The sequence below is a fragment of the Trichechus manatus genome, unplaced genomic scaffold, assembly GCF_000243295.1.
Source record: "Trichechus manatus latirostris isolate Lorelei unplaced genomic scaffold, TriManLat1.0 scaffold00028, whole genome shotgun sequence".
Lineage (NCBI taxonomy): Eukaryota > Metazoa > Chordata > Mammalia > Sirenia > Trichechidae > Trichechus > Trichechus manatus.
In genome coordinates, this window is record NW_004443964.1 from 13,401,267 (window position 1) to 13,425,769 (window position 24,503).

The window sequence follows — 24,503 nt, forward strand, 5'->3', positions numbered from 1 at the left end:
TTTAGATATTAAATTGTCCATAAAGATTGATAAATGTCATCTCTATAGTAAGAAGAACGAAAGAAAGTCAAGAAACAATGATTGCTTAATTTGGTAGTACTTCAAACAGAAGCATGATATTGTTAAAGGGTAAGTGTTTGCTGATGAAAGATAGAAATGATAATTAGCTATTAATTGCCTAATCTACTCAAGTATAAGACTTAGAAAACGAAATAATCTTCCAACCACACTGACAACCAGAAATCAATTAATAATGGATTGCTTTGACTCTAGAATTTCTCCAAGAAGCAGAGGCATGTGCCAAAATCCAGAAGAACCGGAAGAGGATGATGTTCAGATGGAAAAAGTGAGCACAGCAAATGCCTTAACTGCCCAAACCTTGAGGAAGTAAAATTTGCAAAGTAGTTATTTTACCAATAATAGAAAATTCCATCAGTTGAAATAAACTGCCTACCAATCTGTTTCTGAAATGATTATGTGTTACTCTATTTCAGTAGTTCTAAAATCTTTGATCTAGGGTCTGTTTGGACTCTTAAAATTGTTGAAGGCTACAAGGGCCTTTGGTTTATGTGGGCTAAATCTTTCAATATTTACCACATTAGACATAAAACTGAGAAATGTTTAAAATATGCATTTATTATTAATTTAAAGATGAAAATAATAACCCCTTTGCATGTTAACATAAATAATGTATTTTTCATAAAGTAACTTTATTTTACAAAAAAAAATTAATGGGAAGAAAAATTGTTTTACATTTTTGAAAGTATATGTCTGGCTTAATAGAAAACAGGTGCATTCTCATATCTTCTGCGCGCATTCTGTTGCAATGTGTTAGTTTGACTGAAATATATGAAGAATATCCGGCCTCATATAGAGTAGGTTGGAAAGACAGGAGTATGTTAATAGCCTTTGTTTTTAGAGAATTGTGGATATTTTTCTTTGATACTTTTTAAAATTAAATAATTCCCCAGAAGCCTGGACAACAATCCAGGACTTCTGAGTGTCTTATCATTAACTAGACTCTTGCAAACCAACCTCATTAGTCCCTCAAGAATTCCCCTTCTTGTTTTCCTAAGGACCGTGTTTACTTTGAAATAACAGATGGTAGATGTTTAGGCTAAAAGTTTCTTTTTCCTCAGACCTGTATCTCTAGGGTTTTGTGTATTCCATGGGACTTGTTCCCCTGCACTACTGTATAACCTTCAAAGAACCAACTATATGTCACACGATTATAAACGGCATATAAGCAAAAAACCGCCTTGTGATAGTCTCAGTAGTTTTCCTAGAACTGACTGCCCATTTGCAAATGTCAATCTCTCTCTGTCTCTCTCTTAACAAATAGTTGATCTCTTTAATTATCAAAGTCTTACTGTTTTTAACAATACTATGTCAAAACTAGACAAGTGCTACTTTCTTAACTGGTCATTTGGAAAATACTGGTTCCCTGAGTTATGCAGATTTTCTAAAGGCTGATATATATTTCACCCAATATTAAAAAAAAATACATTTGTTAATATCATCACCAATCTCACCAGAAAAGTCTCTAAGCTTTAGAAAACGGTCAGCCTCGTGATGACGATTCGACTGTTTTAAATCTCATGGTTTAACCTGGACCAACTGTGTTAACATTCGTACTAATGGCTACAAATCCTGGAATTTCAAAATTTTTAATTTTTGCTTGAAACCTATAATTTAACCAGAGCAACAGATATGATCAGTTGTTTTCCTTGAAGTGAAAGTTCACTTCATTTATTTTTGAGAAAATTGAGGCCAAATACCCAAGCCTGAATAACCAGAGTTTGTCTGTCAGTTGTTCTTTGAAATAAAAATGGAGTTAATGCTTTCAAAGCGTGCGTGTTAGCTCACAACTCAAACAATTGCACAAGTGCTTTCCCTGCAGACAAGCAACTATGATTCTTTAGCGCGTGCTCCGTTTTGTCATTCAGGATGTTAAAAATGCATGTGTTCACAGGCTGAGCTTTAATAAAAATGATTTCTTTCTGCTGCTTCCTCAAGAGCATTTTTTTAATGAAACAAGCGTTTTTGCTTTGTTTTGTTTTCTCCTGCAAATGCATGGTGGTGAAGAAGTCGCTAGTTGCGGGTAGAGCTTGACATCACCGCCTTGATTCATTCAAAGGCGCTGCAGTTTTGCTTCCCATTTCTTTTGAACCATCAATGCAAATGTTAACACAATTGATCCAGGTTAAACCATGAGATTCAAAACAGTTATTCAGCCCTTGGAATATTTCAACAACACTCGGGTTTGTTGCCAGGCATTCTCCTTAAAAACAGATCGGGAGTGAGGATTCATGGCACTAAACCAATAGGAGTCAAACAGCAAGGACGGCTTCAGCTGTAGATTTGCCTACTTGCAAGGCAGAAGTTTAATTCTGCAGATGAAATATTAACTCAGTCTTCAGGGTTGAAGCTACAACTTTTTCACCTTTTTTTGCTGTGGTAAATATGTGTGTAACAAAACAGTCAACATTTTAACAATCTTCACGTGTACAGTTCAGTGACATTATGTTCATCCTGTTCAGCCATCACCGTTACCCATTCCCAGATTATATCATCACCCTTAACAGAAGCTCAGTGTCCCCTAAGCATTGAGTTATTTGAAGAGTTGCTGTAATGCTTGAAGTAGCCCCACTGGGATTCCTTTGACTGTCTTTTCATATACCAGGCATCTGACAAAGTCAACTCTACAAAGCTTTCTAGTTTCTCAGCTATTCTGTGAGTTTCTTTAGCCAAGGCAATACAATAATTTACCTCATATAATGCTTCAGTGGCTTTTTCATTTCTTATTTAAGAAGCTGTAAGGGTTTCTGGCTTTTAAAGAGTTCGTGGCTTCTATGTTTAAAATACTGAGTCACTCCTTTACACCAAATAATTGCCCTCAAAATGTCATTGCCACCTACTTGGCACCATCCTTCTATTCAAAATGTTCTGATGCGTAAATGAAATAAGGTAAATGATTAACATCTAAAAAAGCCTAAGGAGAAGATCGTTTTTGTTAGACTTTTTAACTTACTTAAGTTTCATCCTTTTTTTAAGAAAAAAAAGTAGATTTATCCCTTCCATGAACCAGAGAACTTAGCTGTGAGATGAGAAAGTAAGTCTTCTAATCTCTCTTCTTACACCAACAATGCATCCTTAAATATTAAAAAACTTATAAATATTTATTATTTTGGAATAAAATACTAAATTCTCAAATAATAAGATTTTATATAAAATCGGAAGTCTCAATGAGGTTTTCAAAACAATTTTAAACATTATTGAAAACAAGACAACAATTTATTTCTCATTATGTTTCCACATAGGTACAAGGAAAATGCTGGGGTTTCAAAAGAACTACTTATTGGACAATAATGAGGTTACAGAAGTTAGGGCAGGAATGACCAAAGCCAGCTAGTAAGAGCACGGTGGAAGCACTAAGAACAGATGGAGTTAGTTTTTAAACAAATTTTATCTGTATCTATATTCTAAAAATTATTCTCTGGTATGATTTACTTGTCATTTATAGAAGACAGTCATTATTGCCAGCTATCTACACAAGGAGTATGTAGACAAGAAGAAACACATCTTTTCGAAGGTAAAGAAGAAAATAGCAATAAGAAATAAATGTCTCTTTCTGTGTTAGAAAAGGTTGGACATGGTAATGTTTCCACTTTTGGTTCAGGGTGTTAATCAGAGCTTTAGCATCCTTGAACAGAAGAATTCTGCCCTCTCAGAAGCTAACGATATCCCTTGCTTGGCATTCAGGGTGAGCTTATCTGTTTCTTTTCAAAAGAAATTAATTTTCTCCTATGAATAGGAACGTAGTGATATCTATACTGCAACCACAAGCTTTCTGTAAAATAAGCCATTGAAACCACAGCCGCTGCATTTAATTAACATGATTGATTTCAATACTGTTCACAAAGGAACGGACTAGGGTCATGCTGGAACATTCTGAAATCTTGACCAATAGGTGTAGGATGAGTCTATTTTGCTGACTTCTGCTCTCTCTTTTTTTTTTTATTGTGCCTTAGGTGAAAGTTTACAGCTCAAGTTAGTTTCTCATGCAGAAATTTGTACACATATTGTTATATGACCCTAGTTGCCATCCCTATAATGTGACAGCACACTCCCCTTTTCTACCCTTAGTTTCCTGTGTCCATTCAACCAGCTTCTATCCTTTTCTGCCTTCTCATCCTGCCTCTGGAGAGGAGATGCCCATTTAGTCTCATGTATCTGCTTGAACTAAGAAGCACACTCTTCACGAGTATTTTTTTATGCTTTATAGTCCAGTCTAATCTGTGTCTAAGAGTTGGTTTCAGGAATGGTTTCAGTTCTGGGTTAACAGAGATCAGGGGACCATGTCTTCTGGGGTTCCTCCAGTCTCAGTCAGACCATCAAGTCTGGTCTTTTTACGTGAATTTGAGTTCTGCACCACACTTTTCTCCTGCTCTGTCAGGGACTTTCTGTTGTGTTCCCTGTCAGGGCAGTCATTGGTGGTAGCCAGGCAACATCTAGTTTTTCTGGTCTCAGGCTGATAGAGTCTCTGGTTTATGTGACCGTTTTGTATCTTGGGCTAATATTTTCCTTGCGTCTTTGGTGTTCTTCATTGTCCTTTGCTCCAGGTGGGGTGGGACCAATTGAAGCATCTTAGATGGCCGCTCACTAGCTTTTAAGACCCCAAACACCACTCACCAAAGTGGGATGCAGAACTTTTTCTTAATAAACTTTGTTATGCCAATTGACCTAGATGTCCCCCAAAACCATGGTCCCCAGACCCCCGCCCCTGCTACTCTGTCCCTCGAAGTGTTTAGTTGTGTTCAGGAAACTTCTTAGCTTTTGGTTTAGCACAGTTCTGCTGACTTCTCTGGTAGTGTGTGTTGTCCTTCCCTTCACCTAAGATAATTGTTGTCTACTATCAGGTTAGTGAATTCACCTCTCCCTCGCTCCCTATCCTCGTAACCATCAAAGAATGTTTTCTTCTGTGTTTAAACCTTTTCTTGATTTCTTATAAGAGTGATCTCATACAATATTTGTACTTTTGCAGCTAATTTCACTCAGCATAATGCCTTCCAGATTCATCCATGTTGTGAGATGTTTCGAGGATTCATCATTGTTCTTGACCATTGTGTGGTATTCCATTGTGTGAATATACCAAAATTTGTTTATCCATTCGTCCGTTGATGGGCACCTAGGTTGTTTTCATCTTTTTGCTATCATGAACAGTGCTGCAACGAACATGGGTGTGCATATATCTATTCGTGTGACGGCTCTTATTTCTCTAGGATATATTTCAAGGAGTGGGATTGCTGGATCATGTGGTACTTCTATTTCTAGCTTTTTAAGGAAGCACCAAATCAATTTCCAAAGTGGTTGTACCATTTTACATTCCCACCAGCAGCGTATAAGTGTTCCAGTCTCTCCTCAATCTCTCCAACATTTATTATTTTGTGTTTTTTGGATTAATGCTAGCCTTTCTGAGGTGAGATGATGTCTCATTGCAGTTTTGATCTGCATTTCTCTAATGGCTAATGATGATGAGCATTTCCTCATGTATCTGTTAGACACTTGAATGTCTTCTTTGGTGAAGTGTCTGTTCATATCCTTTGCCCATTTTTTAGTTGAGTTATTTACGTTTTTGTTGTTAAAGTTTTGCAGTATCTTGTAGATTTTAGAGATTGATCAGATTTGTCATAGCCAAAAATTTTTTCCCAGTCTGTAGGTTGTCTTTTTACTCTTTTTGTGAAGTTTTTTGATGATCATAAGTGTTTGATTTTTAGGAGCTCCAGTTATCTAGTTTCTCTTCTGGTGTTTGTGCATTGTTTAGTTATGTTTTGTATTCTGTTTATGCCATGTATTAGGGCTCCTAGCATTGTCCCTATTTTTTCTTCCATGATTTTTATCATTTTAGATTTTAGGTTTAGGTTTTTGTTCCATTTTCAGTTAGTTTTTTTGCATGGTGTGAGGTATGGGTCTTCTTTCATTTCTTTGCAGATGGATATCCAGTTATGCCACCACTATTTGTTAAAAAGACTGTCTTTTCCCCAATTAACGGACTTCGGGCCTTTGTCAAATATCAGCTGCTCATAGGTGGATGAATTTATGTCTGGTTCTCAATTCTGTTGCATTGATCTATGTATCTGTTGTTGTACCAGTACCAGGCTGTTTGGATTACTACAGCAGTATAATAGGTTCTAAAATCAGGTAGTGTGAGACTTCCCGCTTTGTTCTTCTTCAGTAATGCTTTACTTATCCGGGGCCTCTTCCCTTTCCATATGAAGTTGGTGATTTGTTTCTCCATCTCATTAACAAATGTCGTCGGAGAGACTAATGGGGCACAACAGCTCAAGGACAAAGACTAGAAGGAGGAGGGGAAAGGAAAGCTGGTAATAGGGGACACAAGCTCGAGAAGGGAGAGCGTTGACATGTCGTGGGATTGTTAACCAATGTCATAAGACAGTATGTGTACTAACTGTTTAATAAGAAACTATTTGTTCTGTAATTCTTCATCTAAAAAACAATAAAATAAACAAATAAAAATAAAAATGTCATTGAAATTTAGATAGGGATTGCATTGTATCTGTAGATCGCTTTGGATAGAAATGACATTTTCACAATGTTGAGTCTTCCTATCCATGAGCAAGGTATGTTTTTCCACTTATGTAGGTCTCTTTTGGTTTCTTGCAGTACAGTCTTATAGCTTTCTTTGTATGGTCTTTTATGTCTCTGGTTAGATTTGTTTCTAAATATGTTATCTTCTTGGGGGCTATTGTAAATGGTGTTGATTTGGTGACTTCCTCTTCGAATTTCTCTTTGTTGGTGTAGAGGAATCCAACTGATTTTTGTATGTTTATCTTGTGTCCTAATACTTTGCTGAAATCTTCTATTAGTTCAAGTAGTTTTATTGTGGAATCTTTGGGGTTTTCTTTGTATAAGATCATATTATCTGCAAATAGGAATACTTTTACTTCTTCGTTACCAGTTTGGATGCCTTTTATTTCTTTTTCTTGCCTAATTGCTCTGGCTAGAACCTCCAGCACAATGTTGAATAAGAGTGGTGATAAAGAGCATCCTTGTCTGGTTCTCATTCTCAAAGGGAATGCTTTCAGACTCTCTCCTTTTAGGATGATGTTGGCTGTTGGCTTTGTATAAACACACTTTATCATGTTGAGGAATTTCTCTTCTATTCCTATTTTGCTGAGAGTTTTTATTAAAATGAGTGTTGGACTTTGTCAAATGCCTTTTCTGCATCAATTGATAAGACCATGTGGTTCTTATCTTTTGTTTTATTTATGTAATGGATTACATTGATTGTTTTTCTAGTGTTGAACCATCTCTGCATACCTGGTATGAATCCCACTTGATCATAGTGAATCATTTTTTTTTGATATGTTGTTGAATTCTATTGGCTAGAATTTTGTTGAGGATTTTTGCTTTTATGTTCATAAGGGATATTGGTCTATAATTTTCTTTTTTTGTGGTGTCTTTACCTAGTTTTAGTATCAGGGTTATGCTGGCTTCATAGAATGAGTTTGGGAGTATTCCATCATTTTCTATGCTCTGAAATACCTTTAGTGGTGTTAACTCTTCTCTGCAAGTTTGGTAGAATTCTCCAGTGAAGTTGTCAGGGCAAGGGCTTTTTTTGTTGGGAGTTTTTTAATTACCTCTTCAATCTCTTCTTTTGTTATAGGTTTATTTAGTTGTTCTACCTCTGCTTGTGTTAGTTTAGGAAGGTAGTGAGTTTCTAGAAATTTGTCCATTTCCTCTAAGTTTTCAAGTTTCTTGGAATACAATTTCTCATAGTATTCTGTTATGATTTTTTTAATTTCAGTTGAGCCTGTGTGATATTGCCCATCTCATTTCTTATTCAGGTTATTTGCTTCCACTCCTATTTTTCTTTTGTCAGTTTGGCCAGTGGTTTATCAATTTTGTTGATCTTTTCAAAGAACCAGCTTTTGGTCTTGTTAACGCTTTCAATTGTTTTTCTATTCTCTATTTCATTTATTTCTGCGCCAATTTTTATTATTTCCTTTCTTCTGGTGACCACGGGCTTCTTTCGCTGCTCTCTTTCTATTTGTTCAAGTTGTAGGGTTAATGTTTTGATTTTGGCCCTTTCTTCTTTTTGAGTGTGTCCATTTATTGCTATAAATTGACTTCTGAGCCCTGCTTTTGCTGTGTCCCAAAGGTTCTGGTAGGATGTGCTTTCATTCTCATTTGACTCTGTGAATTTCTTTATTCTGTTCTTAATTTCTTCTATAACCCAGTAGTTTTTGAGCAAGGTGTTGTTCAGTTTCCATGTGTTTGATTTATTTTTTCCTTGCTTTTTCTGTTATTGATTTCTACTTTTCTGACTTTAGGGTCAGAAAAGATGCTTTGCCTGTGAGCAGCCATCTAAGATACTCCACTGGTCTCACCCATTTGGGAGCAAGGGAGAATAAAGAAAACAAGATACAAGGGAAAGATTAGTCCAAAGGACTAATGGACCACAACTACCATGGCCTCCACCAGACTGAGTCCAGTACAACTAGATGGTGCCCGGCTATCACCACTGACTGCTCTGACAGGGATCACAACAGAGGGTTCCGGACAGAGCTGGAGAAAAATGTAGAACAAAATTCTAACTCACAAAAAACGACCAGACTTACTGGCCTGACAGAGACTGGAGAAACCCCAAGAGTATGGCCCCCGGACACCCTTTTAGCTCAGCAATAAGGTCACTCCCAAGATTCAGCCAAAGATTAGACAGCCCCATAAAACAAAACGAGACTAATGGGTCATGACAGTCCAGGGACAAGGACTAGAAGGCAGGAGGGGACAGGAAAGCTGGTAATAGAGAACCCAAGGTTGAGAAGGGACAGTGTTGACATGTTGTGGGGTTGTTAACCATTTTCATAAAACAGAATGTGTACTAACTGCTTAATGAGAAACTATTTGTCTGTAAAGCTTCATCTAAAGAACAATTAAAAAAAAAAAGAAAAGATGCTTTGTAATATTTTGATGTTTTGGATTCTGTTAAGGCTTGCTTTGTGGCCTAATATGAGGTCTATTCTGGAGAATGTTCCATGTATTGGAAAAGAAAGTATACTTGGCTGCTGTTTGGTGGAGTATTCTGTGTATGTCTGTAAGATCAAGTTGGTTGATCGTGGCATTTAGATATTCTGTGTCTTTATTGACCTTTTTGCTGGATGTTCTGTCCTTCACCGAAAGTGGTGTGTTGAAGTCTCCTACTATTATTGTGGAGCTGTCTGTTTTTCTCTTTCCAATGCTGTTAGAGTTTGTTTTATGTGTTTTGGAGCCCTGTCGTTGGGTGCATAAATATTTATTATGGTTATGTCCTCCTGGTGTATTGACCCTTTAATCAGTATATAGTGTCCTTCCTTATCCTTTGTGGTGGATTTTGCTTTAAAATCTATTTTGTCAGAGATTAATATTGCCACTCCTGCTCTTTTTTGATTGTTGTTTGCTCGATGTATTTTTTTCCATCCTTTGACTTTCAGTTTGTTTGTGTCTTTGAGTCTGAAATCTGTCTCTTGTAGGCAGCATATAGACTGATCATGTTTTTTTAACCCTTCTGCCACTCTCTGTCTCTGTCTCTTTACTGGTGCATTTAGTCTATTTATATTCAGTATAATTATTGATAAGTATGAGTTTAGTGCTGTCATTTCTATGTCTTTTTTGTGTGTGTTGTTGACAGTTACTTTGTTCCACTTAATTTTCTGTGCTGAGTCATTTTTATTTGTGTATTTTCTTTTCATCTTTTTCATTGTTGCTGATTTTGTATTTTCTGAGTCTTCATGTGGCCAGCAAATCATAAGAGAGCTCAGGGTTATCAAAGGGGGAAAAATGGGGAACAGAAACAAAATGTTTCCCCCAAAATTCTGTGGAAGAATGTATAAAACTTTAAGAACTCCTTTGAGAAGTATTTCCAGGGGAAGTTGAGGACAGAGTATAATCAGAAGCATACCACAAAAGTAGTATGTGGAACTGTCCTTTGCAAAGGGGTGGTCATCAAGCCTGGAAGGGAAAAGGCAGCCAGGAATGTAATTGATAAATATCCCACTGAAGAGGGAGGAGAAGAAAGATATTCACAATCCCTCTGGAGCTGAGGTGAGAGTGGTGTTCATGAAGGAGGACCTCTCAGTAACATTGTTGGCTCAGCTGACACTGACTGGACTCTCTACTTCAGTTGTGCTGTGCTCCAATTCAATCACCACTATATGATTTCCTGGACGCTTATACAGTATTTAAGATCCTGGGTGGCACAAACAGTTTGTACTCAACCACTAACCAAAAGGTTGGTGATTTGAACCCACCCAGTGACACCATGCTTCCATAAAGATTCCAGCCAAGAAAATCCTCGGTAACACCTGGGGACACCGTAAGTCGGAATTGATTGATGGCAACAGGTTAATCCAGTATTTTATTTCTCAATAAGCATGGGAGAAAAAGAAATAACTCTTCATTGGTATATTGGAATAAACTTTTAAAAAATTAAAGTAAGATCTTTATAAAGCCAACTCTTCGGGTGTCATGAAATGAGCTTTAATCAGATCATCAGGGGTGATCTTTTTAAACCATGCCATTCTCCTACTGAAATACTTTCTAGGACCTCTCACTGCACTATGAAGGAAACCTCCTTCCCTTGTCCTGTGGGCTGCTGCAGGAGCTGAGTTCTGTGTCTCTCCAGCCTCATCTCTGTCCTTCTCCTTTCTCTCACTCTGCTCCAGGACCCCTGCCTCTCCCTCACGTCCAAGAACACATCAAGCTTCATCCAGCCACAGGGCCTTTGCTCTTGCTCTTCGCTCTGCCTACAATGGCTTTCCTCTAGCCTTTTCCATGGCTGACGCTTCTTGTTCTTCTGCTGAAATAGCATCTGAGCAGATAGTCTCCTTCTGACCATCTGCCTAAAGTTCACTCCCCATTATTCTCCACCCCAACCTTCAGAATATTTCTATCAAAGCACCAGTCACAAACTGCATTTATTCTATGTACTATTTGCTTATCACAACATGGGATGGAAACACCATACAGGTAGGGACGCTGGTGAGTTTGTTCTTTCTGGACAAAGCTCTCTTAGTTCCTGTGATATAGGAGGAATTACAAAGTAAAGGTGTATGAATGATGTCAAGTGGTGAACATCTAAATTAAGATGCTTTATTATGACAATGATGAAAGAATTTCTCTTAAGATCTCAGCTATAATGACAAGACACAACAGATTTGGGATATTTGATTTTTCAGCATAGATTAATGTGCTACCTTTGCACACACAGGATTGGATGTATTCATTCTCTGATATTCTTTCTCCTTACCTAGGTTATGTAACACTTAATATAAAGAGAACGATGTCAAACAAATGCTCAGAAAAACAATGCAGAATGGAGAATCCCAGAGTAAACACTCTTTTGCAGGTGCTACTACAAGGCAGCAGTGGAGAGGACACCTTTGGGTTCCTGGGGTACTCTGGTGGCACAGTGGTTAAGAGCTACAGTGAGCTATGGCTGCTAACCGAAAGGTCGGCAGTTTGAATCCAGCAGCCACTCCTTGGAAACCCTATGGGGCAGTTCTACTCTGTTCTATAGGGTCGCTGTGAGTCGGAGTTGACTCAACAGCAACTGGTTTGGTTTGGTGTTTTGGTCCTCAGGAGAACCTGTGTGGCCCAATGTAGAGGTGAGGGAGCACCTAGAGGTATACATGGCCATGAAAGGGCTGAGGAGCGGAGACACCACGGCTGCCTTTACGGCTGTAGATGGGGAGGCTTCATCATTCTGTTTGGGGGGATGGTGCTGCTAATAGTAAGGAAACCCTGGGTGGAGCAAACAGTTAGCATGCTTGTGTGCTAACCGAAAGGTTGGAGGTTTAAGTTCACCCAGAGGCACTTCCGACGAAAGGCCTGGCAATCTCCTTGTGAAAAATCAGCCATTGAAAACCCTGTGGAGCACAGTTCTACTCTGACACACATTGGCTCACCATGAGTTTTTCGATTTGACAACAACTGCTTTAACAGGTAGGTGACAGTAAGGAAGTTTGTAACTGATGACCGCATGCTTGTAGGGTGAGACTTGGCCATCTAGAACCCAGTCTAGTGTTGTTCTTTTTCTCATGTTAAGCCTGGAAAGAAAAACTTCATTGGTTATTCTTAATACAGAAAGAAGTCATTGAACTATGAGTTTGACCACCAGAAATGGTCATAAATATCCAGGGTGGCCTCAGTTTTATGATTACTCTGGCTACTCTTTTAGAAATTTGTCCACTATAACTTTTGTTCTGATTTGCACATTCTCCCATATACATTCCTCATTGTTGGGGGGAGAATGTAGACTTTATTTACTTATTCTTTTTTTTTTTAATCAGGTTAGTAGATGTGCTCAGGCTGCAGGACCAGCTGAAGGCGCCCTGAAGACCTTGTCAGAAGGGATAAAGAGGAAGGTACGAGCAGGGCAGGGTTCAGGGTCCCTCCGTGCCCCGCACAGACGGTATCGGATGCTGCGCACAGACAGGGCCAGACACTGCTCCTCTTGTTCCAGCTGTGCTTCTTGCTGAGCATCCTCGGGGGCCCGGCGGTGGTGCTTCTGGATGAGCCGTCCACGGGAATGGACCCCGAAGGGCAGCAGCAGATGTGGTAAGCAGCGTGATCACGGGCAGGGCCAGACACACACACCTGGAGGGAATTTGGGAATTTTGTTAACATTGTTAAACAAATAAACAAAAACTGTCCCTTAAAACTTTTTTTAAATGTAGTAAACACCATCCATATGATTAGGAACTAATATTTTACACATACGCACGCATACAGAAAAAAAAAAAAAAAAACTTTCTCTAATGTTATTTCATATCCAGTTGTCACTGAGGGAAAATATGCTTTTCAGGATCTGTCTTAGTTATCTAGCGCTGCTATAATAGAAATACCACAAGTGGATGGCTTTTACAAAGAGAAGTTTATTCTCTCACAGTCCAGTAGACTACAAGTCCAAATTCAGGGCATCAGCTCCAGGGGAACACTTTCTCTGTCAACTCTGGAGAAAGGTCTATGTCATCAATCTTCCTTTGGTTTGGGAGCTTCTCTGCACAGGAACCTCAGGTCCAAAGGACACACTCTGATCCTGGCACTGCTTTCTTGGTGGTATGAGGTACCCATGTGTCTCTGCTCACGTCTCTCTTTTGTATCTCAAAAGAGATTGGCTTAAGACACTATCCAATCTTGTATGCCTCATCAGTATAACTGCCGCTAATCCATCCCATTACATCATGATTGAATTTACAACACATAAGGAAATCACATCAGGTTACAAAATGGTACACAATTATACAACTGGGAATCATGACCCAACCAAGTTGACAGATATTTTTGGGGGACACAATTCAATCCATGACAGGATCCAGTACTCATTCTGTGTTTCATTTGCTTCTTTGACCCTGTAGGTGTGCAAATAGTTCCTCTCAGGACCATAATCAAATAACTCTAATACTTAGCTCGTGCATAGAGTTTTCAATAGCCTGTAAAGTTTGGGTTTTCTGGTTGCTGTCATGCACGCTTTTTCTATGCGTTCCTTTTCTCCCTCACTGGTATTGACCCCCAGTTAGTTTCGTTGGGTTTCTCTGTTCCCCTTCCTTCTGCTTTCTCATAAACAACTCTCCCTTGCTCAGCATTTTTATTTCATGCAGCTTCGCGCTAAATATTTTTTTCATGTCACTTCTCCAATTTAAGTTTCCAGTTTTCCTTTGTAGCCTAAAGTGTCCATCCGCATCTTGCCAGCCCCCTCTCTGCCTTAATCTGAATTTGCTCACTGCTTTGTATTTCTGCCGATTTTGAAATTTCATTTTCCACCATTTCCAGATTAATTAGAAGACTTTCATTAATTGCCAAGATTCTGTTGACAATTTAGGCAGGTGATGCAAACTACCTTTAGAAGCACAGAGAGGGGCCATCTCCTGACCACCCATTAGATGGCAGAGGCAGAGGCCATGTGTGACCACATGGCCATCATGGTGTCTGGGAGGCTCAGGTGGGTGCCTGTTCATAGCCTGCCCTTGACCTCACACCCATTTTATGCCCAGAGGAGAGCAAGCTTTGCCGGTGAGTAAACCAGGTCAAGAAGAGCCGGGCCTACTGCTTTCTCATCTAACCATGGCTGTTCTTATTAGTTGCTGTCACATCAGCTCCAATTCATGGCAACCTTATGTCCGACAGAATGAAACGTTGCCTGGTCCCGCACCATCTTCATGGTCTTTGATATGTGTGAGCCCATTGTTGTGGCTCTTGTCTCAATTCATCTCATGGAGGGTTTCCCTTATTTTTGGTGACCCTCTACCAAATGATGTCCTTTTCTAGTGCTTGGTCTTTCCTGACAACATGTCCGAAGTAAGCAAGATGAAGTCTTGCCTATCTTCCCTTCTAAGGAGCATTCAATGATAGGAGTATGATTTTGCAGTAGACTCAGCAACAGAAAATATTTTTTAAACATATTTCTCTTGTCTAGTTGTTATTCCTGCTCCCAGATGTACTGATTCTATACAACCCTTGAAAAGCAAATTTGGGAAAGAGTACCTGCTGTAGATGAAGGTGAAGACCCCCCGCACAGGTGGAGCCCCTCCACGCCGAGACACTGAGACTTTTTCCCCAGGCTTCTCGGTAGGAGAGGTAAAAATGGTTGCTGGTTTTGAATCGGTACCGAGTGCCAGTTCTTTTCCTGATGGTTATTTTGGATTTGTAGACACTTGGGGTCAATTTTGTCCCAAAAGAAAGCCTAAAAGAAAGATTTTATTTATGAGATAATATAGGAAGTAAACTGGAGAAGAGAGAGCTGATTTAGAAGCTGACTTAGCATGTGTTGTGACTCTACTATGAACCAGGTACTTCCTGGTCTTGTGTTATCTTATCCAGTCCTTACAGAGAAATTTCAAAGTAGATACTGCCATTCCAAAGAACAACTTGAGTAACACAAAGTAAGAATCTGGCTTTTACAAGGAATTTGATAAATGACGTTTGTGTCTTTATTAATCGAAAGTTGACACACAAACAAGTTTGGTCATGTGACAGAGATGCTTGGTTGCAGAACTAGAATGTAAACCCTATTTTTATCCTGAATGTTTAAATATTAACAGTTTGATATAAAAGTTCATGGGTAACACCAAACTGGGAAAAGTAATGTAGAAATGTTACACCTAGAATTTGCTTCAAGAGAGAGATGGATTAAGAGTTAGAGAAAATAAGCAGATAAATGATAGAAATAATTCAAAGTAGCAAGAAGTATGTATTTTTTCCGTGGATCATAATAGAAATGTAACCTGTATAGTTTGTTACCAAATTTGAATATATCACAAGGACATAATAATAAATAAGCATCATGGATTTAAGTGATTGCCCATAAATACAAGAAATTAAATCTAATGAAATAGAATCTAATTCATTGTAATTATTTGTGAGAGATAAACAAATATTTATCTGAGTAATAAATTATGGATATTGGGCACTGCTGAATAGAATCTGGAACTGAATTCCTAAAAATTTCCATTATTTTCTCAGAGACTTGTTTCTTATATCCTATATTAAGAAATTTTAAGAAAGGCCTGGTGATCTGTTTCCAAACAATCAACCACTGAAAACCATGTGGAGCACAGCTCTACTCTGACACACATGAGATCACCATGCATTGGAGTTAATTCAATGGCGACTGGCTTGGTTTTTTATATTAGGAAAGCATGTGAGGCATTGGTGATTCAGTGGTAGATCATCACCTTCTATGCAGAAGATCCGGGTTGGCTTCCCAACCAATGCACCTCATGCACAGCCACCACCTGTCTGTAAGTGGAGGCTTGAGTGTTGCTATGATGCAGAACAGGTTTCAGTGGAGTTTCCAGACTAAGATGGACTTGGAAGGATGTTAACAACAACATCTTAGGAAAGCAATTGATGGAGAGGCTCTGTAGAGAATGGACCTACATTTCCACTGTATCTGAAATCTTAAGGAAACTGTAGTGTGGTGTGAGGACCTTGAGTTACTAACCGAGTTCCTGCTTGGTGGGTGGGAGGGTGGTATCAAAGGAAGTCTGAAAATGTCACTTGGACTGACCTTAGCCACTTCCCTCCAAGTAGCCTGAGATACTAAACCAACTGGGTCACCTCTTCCTCTCCTGATCCTCCTGCTAGTGAACTGGCTTCCTTTAATTACTGTGGATTCACACTAGGCTTTTCTACTATGCCAAACAAATACTTACTTATGAAAGTAAATACTGAAGATGTTTCTGGTAGATTTAGGTCAGCCATTAGTGGTGACCTGGAAACCCAGTGACCAGCTTCATTCTAATGTCCTTGCAGGTACTTCTCCCTGATGGTCTATAAGTTGCCAGTGGAGGATGTACAACTTTTATAACAGGCATTCTTCAAATTAGAGACAGGTAAGAGAGATAAGTATGAAATGAGATCCTAGGAAGCAGATAATTCCAAAACTTAAAATAACCCATAAAGATGGTAAATTGAGTTGGAACGTAACACACTAAATCTCAAACTTAAAACCTCAATTTGAATTTCAGAAGCACAAAACCAAGAAGGTGAAGGGGTTATATGTGAGTGTGTTTGGCAGGAAAGAGTGAGGGGTTGTTTTTCACTTTTGCTTAATGTACTTTTACTTTTCATTTTGCACCTATAATGGTACAAGACAAAACTCACTACACGTTGAAGGAGGTTACATTCGTTTAGGTCATAGATACATACACTCTTAAAAAAAACCATTGCCATTGAGTCAATTCTGACTCATAGTGACCCTGTAGGACAAAGTAGAACTTGTTATGGTTGTTAGGTGCCATTGAGGCAGTTCCAACTCATAGCTACCCCATGTACAACAGAACGAAACTCCTGCACCATCCTCACAGTCATTGTTTGCTTGAGCCGATTGTTGCAGCCACTGTGTCAATCCATCTTGTTGAGGGTCTTCCTCTTTTTTGAGGACACTCTACTTTACAAAGCATGATGTCCTTCTCCAGTGACTTGTCCCTCCTGATAACATGTTCAAAGTGTGGGACAAAGTCTTCTCATCCTTGCTTCTAAGGAGCATTCTGGCTGTACTTCTTCAAGACCGATTTGTTTATTCTTCTGGCAGTCCATGGTATATTCAATATTCTTCACCAACACCACAATTCAAAGGCATCAATTCTTCTTCCGTCTTCCTTATTCATTGTCCAGCTTTTGCATGCATATGAGATGACTGAAAACACCTTGGCTTGAGTCAGGCGCACCTTAGTCTTTAAAGAGACATCTTTGCTTTTTAACACTTTAAAGAAATCTTTTGTAGCAGATTTGCCCAATGCAATGAGTCATTTGATTTCTTGACTGCTGCTTCCATGAGTGTTGATTGTGAATCTAAGTAAAATGAAATCCTTGACAACTTCTATCTTTTCTCCATTGATCATGATGTTGCTTATTGGTTCAGTTGTGAGGATTTTTGTCTTCTTTATGTTGAGGTGTAATCCATACTGGAGGCTGTAATCTTTGATCTTCATCAGTAAGTGCTTCAAGTCCTCTTCACTTTCAGCAAGCAAGGTTATGTCATATGCATATCGCAGTTTGATAATGAGTCTTCCTCCAATCCTTATGCCACATTCTTCTTCATATAGTACAGCTTCTCAGATTATTTGCTCAGCATACAGATGGAATAAATATGGCAAAAGGATACAATCCTGAGGCACACCTTTCTTTCTTTTTTTTTTGCAATAATGTATCTCTTTATTTCTTTTTTTTTTTTTTTTAATAATTATTGCACTTTAGATGAGGGTTTACAGATAAAACTAGGTTCTCATTAAACAGTTAGTACACATATTGTTTTGTGACATTGGTTACCAACCCCATGACATGTCAACACTCTCCCGGTCTCAACCTTGGGTTCCCTGTTACCAGCTTTCTCCTCCTGCTTTCTAGTCCTTGCTCCTGGGCTGGTGTGCACATTTAGTCTCTTTTTGTTTTATGGGCCTGTCTAATCTTTGGCTGACAGGCAAACCTCAGAAGTGACTTCATTATTGAGGTAAAAGGGTGTCGGGGGGGGCCATACTCTGGAGGTTTCTCTAGTCTCTGTCAGGCTAGTAAGCCTGGTCTTTTTTTGTTCTACTTTGTTCTCCAGCTCTGTCCAGGACCCTCTACTGTGATCCCTGTCAGAGCAGTCGGTGGTGGTAGCCAGGCACCATCTAGTTGTGCTGGACTCAGTCTGATGGAGGCTGTGGTAGTTGTGGTCCATTATCCTTTGGACTAATCTTTCCCTTGTGTCTTTAGTTTTCTTCCTTCTCCCTTGCTCCAGACGGGGTGAGACCAGTGGAGTATCTCAGATGGCGGCTCACAAACTTTTAAGACCTCAGATGCTACTCACCAAAATAGAATGTAGAACATTTTCTTTATAAATTATGTTATGTCAGTTGAGGTAGATGTTCCCCGAGACCATGGTCCCTACAGCCCCCAGCCCAGCAATTCAGTCCCTCAGGGAGTTCGCATATGTCTATGGAGCTTACATGACCTTGCCTTACACAAATTGTGCTGGCTTCCCCAGTATTGTGTGCTGTCTTACCCTTCAGCGAAGTTACCACTTATCTATTGTCTATTTATTGTTTTTCCATTCCTACCCCTTCCCTCTTTCAAAACCATCAAAGATTGTTTCTTTTTGGGTGTAAACATTTTCATGAGTTTTTATGGTAGTGGTCTTATGTATTTGTCGTTTTTGATTGATTTATTTCACTCAGCATAATGCCCTCCAGATTCATCCTTATTATGAGATGCTTGACAGATTCATCGTTACTTTATCATTGCATAGTACTCAATTGTGTGTCTGTACCATAATTTGTTTATCCATTCATCTGTTGATGGGCATCTAGGTTGTTTCCATCTTTTTGCTATTGTGAACAATGCTGCAATGAACATGGGTGTACATATGTCTATTCGTGTGATGGCTTTTATTTCTCTAGGATATATTCCTAGGACTGGGATTGCTGGATTATATGGTATTTCTATTTCTAGCTTTTTAAAGAAGCGCTATATTGTTTTCCAAAATGGTTGTATCGTTTTGCATTCCCACCAGCAGTGCATAAGAGTTCCAATCTCCCTGCAGCCCCTCCAACATTTGTTATTTTATGTTTTTTTTGTTTCATGCCATTAATACTAGGGTGAGATGGTATCTCATTGTGGATTTGATTTGCATTTCTCTAATGGCTAGTGATGGCAAGAATTTCCTCATGTGTCCGTTAGCCGCTTGAATGTCTTCTTCGGTGAAGTGTCTGTTCATTTCCTTTGCCCATTTTTTAATTGGATTATTTGTCTTTTTGTTGTAGAGGTGTTGGATTTTCCTGTAGATTTTAGAGATTAGACCTTTGTTGGATTTTTCATAGCCAAAAATTTTTTCCCAGTCTGTAGGTTCTCTTTCTACTCTTTTGGTGAAGTCTTTTGATAACCTAAGTGTTTGATTTTTAGAAGATCCCAGTTACCCAGCTTATCATCTGGAGTTGCACACCTTTCTTGACTGCAAACCACAAAGTATCCCCTTCCTCTGTTGGAACAACTGCCTTTTGGTCTGAGTATAGGTTCCTCATGAACACAATTAAGTGTTCTGGAATTCCCATTCTTTGCAATGAGTATTCATAATTTGTTATTATCTACATAGTTGAATGCCTTTGCATAGTCAATAAAACACAGGTAAACTCTTTCTGGTGTTCTCTGCTTTCAGCCACGATCCATCTGACATTAGCAATGATATCACGTATCAGTAGAACTTAAAACACTGTGTTTAAGATGTGTCCCTTGTAATTAATATTATTTTATAGGCCAGGCTGTAGATTAAGAAACACACCTCCTAACTAATCCTGAACAACACACTCCTTTGATTGGTTTCAGTTTAAAAGTGAACATGCTTCATGAGTTCCTGTAGGCACAGGTTTTGTGGATTTGTTTCTGTTTGTGTGGTTTTGTTGCTGTCGTTGTTTTCCTCGCCACCCTAGCCCATGACTTCAGCTGGTCTAAACCCCCTTCCTGTGCTGTTTTCACCGTCACTGCTCAGTGGTATCTTTGCTGATTTGTCATCTGCCCTAAGGGAGAGACTCAGGTCTCCTGGTTCTAGAAAAGACTCTTCTGACTCTGGCTGAGAGCATCTGTGGTCACAGTGATGCATCTTCTCTTCATTCTCTGATTCAACTGAGCACCCCAATTTCTAGGTCATGTGTCCCCCAGATTGGCTCGGTGGCCAGTACTGGCCGGGATGGTCAGTGGCAGATTTCCAGAGCTGAGTTCCTATCAGGGCTCTACCTGCCCTTCCCAGTCCGTTCTGGCCAATGAGAAGGGTTTAAACCCAATTAATGGAAGCTGCGGTGGCTTCTGGAAAGAGACTCGTGAGGATATCTGCTCCCTAGAAAACCACAGACGCCTTGTCTATAATCTTCTGAAACTTCATTTCTCAAAATGTGCCTTCCTCCCACGTCTTCCTGCTGCTGTGCCCAGTGTGCCAAAATGCTGGATCAAGTGCAGGGAAGGAAACCTTCTCAGCATTGCTTCTTCCCTTAAATCCAGGACTCATACCCTGCGCCACATGGAAGCATAACACAAGCACTTTCCCCTAAATCTAAGCGAACATGTTTGTATATTTTAGCAGTAAGATGTGCTCAGTGTTACCTCTTCTCTTAAGATTTGTTTGTATTTACTATGTGCCCTGATGGTGCAGAGGTTAAGTGCTCAGCTGTTAACTGAAAGGTCAGCAACTCAAATCTACCAGCTGCTCCAAGAGAGAAAGATGTGGTGGTGTGCTTCTGTAAAGATTACAGCCTTGGAAACCCTACTCTGTCTACTCTGTCTTACAGGATCGCTATGTGTCAGAATCGACTTGACCATAATGGGTTTGGTTTTGGTTTATGCTATAATGACGTGGCATAGTGGTTAAGAGCTACAGCTGCTAACCAAAAGGTTAGCAGTTCGAATCCACCAGGCGCTCCTTGGAAACCATATGGGGCAGTTCTACTCTGTCCTGTAGGGTTGCTATGAGTCGGAATCAACTCCATGGCAAAGGGTTTGGTGTTTTTTTTGGTATGATTATATAGTAAACCATCCAGATTTAAAACGTGAACTCAGAGTCCCTGGATAGTACAAATGGTTAACACGCTGGCTGCTAACCAAAGGATTAGAGTGGTGGCTCGAAAGAAAGTCATGGCAATCTACTTCTATAAAATCAGCCATGGAAGACTCTATGGAGCACGGTTCTACTCTGATACACATGAGGCAGCCATAAGTTGGAATCAACTCAACTGGTTTGATTTGGTTTTAATGTGAGCTCATTCTTATGCAGTTAAACAGAGGTTAGACCTGGAGGAGTACAGCCTGTCTCAGTCCATCCTGGAGCAGGTAGGTCATTTTAGTTACTGTACATCAACCATGTTGATGTGTTGTTGTATTTGGGTGCTTTTGACGCGATTTCAACTCATAGTGATCCCATATGTGCCAGATTAGAACTGCCCCATAGGGTTTTTTTGGCTATAATCTTTTTTTTAATTGTACTTTAGAAGATTTATAGAACAAAGCAGCTTCTCATTAAAGAGTTAGTACACATATTGTTTTGTGACATTGGTTGCCAACCCCATGACATGTCAATACTCTCCTCTTCTTGACCTTGGGTTCCCTATTACCAGCTTTCCTGTCCCCTCCTGCCTCCTCGTCCTTGCCCTTGGGCTGGTGTGCCCATTTAGTCTCATTTTGTTTTATGGGCCTGTCTAATCTTTGGCTGAAGGGTGAACCTCAGAAGTGACTTCATTACTGATCTAAAAGGGTTTCTATGGGCCATACTCTTGGGGTTTCTCCAATCTCTGTCGGACCACTAAGTCTGGTCTTTTTTTTTCTTGTGAGTTAGAATTTTGTTCTACATTTTTCTCCAGCTCTGTTGGGGACCCTCTATTGTGATCCCTGTCAGAGCAGTCGTAACCAGGCACCATCTAGTTGTATTGGACTCAGACTTGTGGAGGCTGTGGTAGTGGTGATCCATTAGTCCTTTGGACTAATCTTTCCCTTGTGTCTTTGTTTTTCTTCATTCTCTCTTACTCCAGACAGGGTGAGATCAGTGGAATATCTTAGATGGCTGCTCATAAGCTTTTGAGACCCCAGATGCTACTCACCAAAACAGAATTTAGAACATTTTCTTTATAAACTATGTTATGTCAATTGAGCTAGATGTTCCCTGAGACCATGGTCCCCACACCCTTCAGCCCAGTAAGGCAGTCCCTCAGGAAGTTTGGATGTGTCTGTGGAGCTTCCATGATCTTGCCTTGTATAAGCTGTGCTGGTTTCCCCAGTATTGTGTACTGTCTTACCCTTCACCAGAGTTACCACTTATCTATTGTCTATTGTTTTTTCCATCCCCATCCCTCCCCTCCCTCATAACCATCAAAGTTTGTTTATTTATGTGGTGGATTATGTTGATTGATTTTCTAATGTTGAACCATACCTGTATACCCGGTACGAATCCCACTTGGTCATGATATATATGTATTTTTTGATATACTGTTAAATTCTATTGGCTAGAATTTTCTTGAGAATTTTTGCTATATGTTTATAAGAGTTATTGGTCTGTCATTTTTTTTTTCTTTTTTTTGTAGTGTCTTTGCCTGGCTTTGGTATCAGGGTTATGCTGGCTTCATAGAATGAATTCAGGAGTATTCCTTACTTTTCTATGCTCTGAAATAACTTGAGTAGTATTAGTGTTAGCTCTTCACTGAAAGATTCGTAATTCTCCAGTGAAACCTCCCGGGCCATGGTTTTTTTTTGGTTGGGAGTTTTTTTTATTACCTCTTCAATCTTTTTTTTTGTTATAGGTCTGTTTAGTTTTTCTACCTCAGTTTGTGTTAGTTTAGGTAGGTAGTGTGTTTCTAGACATTTATGCACTTCCTCTAGGTTTTCAAATTTGTTGTGGTACAATTTTTCATAGTATTCTGTTATGATCCTTTTTATTTCAGTTGGGTCTGTTGTGATATCACCTGCCTCATTTCTTATTTGGGTTATTTGCTTCCTCTCCTGTTTTTATTTTGTCAATTTGGCCAATGGTTTGTCGATTTTGTTGATCTTTCCAAAGAACAAACTTTCGATTTTGTTGATTCTACTGTTTTTCTGTTTTCTCTTTTATTTATTTCTGCTCTAATCTTTATTACTTCCTTTCTTCTGGTGACTGAGGGCTTCTTTTGCTGCTTTCTTTCTATTAATTCAGGTTGTAGGGTTAATGTTTTGATTTTTTCCCTTTCTTCTTTTTTGATGTGTGCATTTGTTGCTATAAATTAACCTCTGAGCAGTACTTTTGCTGTGTCCTAAAGGTTTTGGTAAGATATGTTATCATTCTTGCTTGATTCTATGAAATTTTTTATTCCATCCTTGATTTTTTTCTATTACCCAGTAGTTTTTAAGCAAGGTGTTGTTCAGTTTCCATGTATTTGATTTTTTTCCTTTCTGTTTCTATTATTGATTTCTACTTTTATGGCATTATGATCAAAGAAGGTGCTTTGTATTATTTCAATGTTTTGGATTTTTCTAAGGCTTGCTTTATGGCCTAAAAAGTGTGCTATTCTGAAGAATGTTCCATGTGCTTTGGAAAAGTACATATACTTTGTTACTGTTGGGTGGTGTTTTCTGTATATGTCTATGAGGTCAAGTTGATTGTGGCATTTAGATCTTCTTCATCTTTATTGAGTTTCTTTCTAGATGTTCTGTCCTTCACTGAAAGTGGTGTGCCGAAGTCTCCTACTATTATTGTAAAACTGTCTTTTTCTCTTATCAGTGCTGTTAGAGTCTGTTTTATGTATTTTGGAGCCCTGTCATTGGATGCATATATATTTATTATGGTTATATCTTCCCGTTGTATTGACCCTTTAATCATTATATACTGTCCTTCTTTATCCTTTGTGGTGGATTTTGCTTTAAAGTCTATTTTATCAGAGATTAATATTGCTGCTCCTGCTCTTTTTGGGTTATTGTTTGCTTGATATATTTTTTCCAACCTTTGAGTTTTAGTTTCTTTATGTTTTGTGTCTAAGGTGTGTCTCTTGTAGACAGCATATAGATAGATCATGTTTTTTAATCCATTCTGTCACTCTCTGTCTCTTTAGTGGCGCCTATAGGCCATTTATGTTCAGTGTAATTATTGGTGGGTATGAGTTTACTGCTGTCATTTTCTTCTGTTTCTGTGTATGTGTATGTCTGTGTATGTGTGTGATGTTGATGATTTCTTTGTTCCACTTAATTTTATGTGCTGAGTTCTTTTTTTTTTTAATGCATTTTCTTTTCATCTCTTTCATTATTGTTGATTTTTTGATTGCCGAATCTTTGTTTTTCTCTTCTTTATGTTGATGGGTAGGTTTGTTAGCTTCCTTTGTGGTTACCTTGAAATTTACCTTTATTTTTCTAGGTTTTTTATTTTTTTTAATATCTCCTTGACTTCCTCTCCATATGGAAGTTCTATGACTTTACCGTTTATTCCTCTTTTTTGTTTTGATGATGTCATTTTCATATTG

General features: G+C 38.9%; 1 pseudogene; it reads left to right on the plus strand.

Annotated features, from left to right (window-relative positions):
- Positions 1–295: 295 nt before the first annotated feature.
- On the plus strand, positions 296–23,073 carry LOC111820179 (ATP-binding cassette sub-family A member 8-like; annotated as a pseudogene).
- The last annotated feature ends 1,430 nt before the right edge of the window (positions 23,074–24,503 follow it).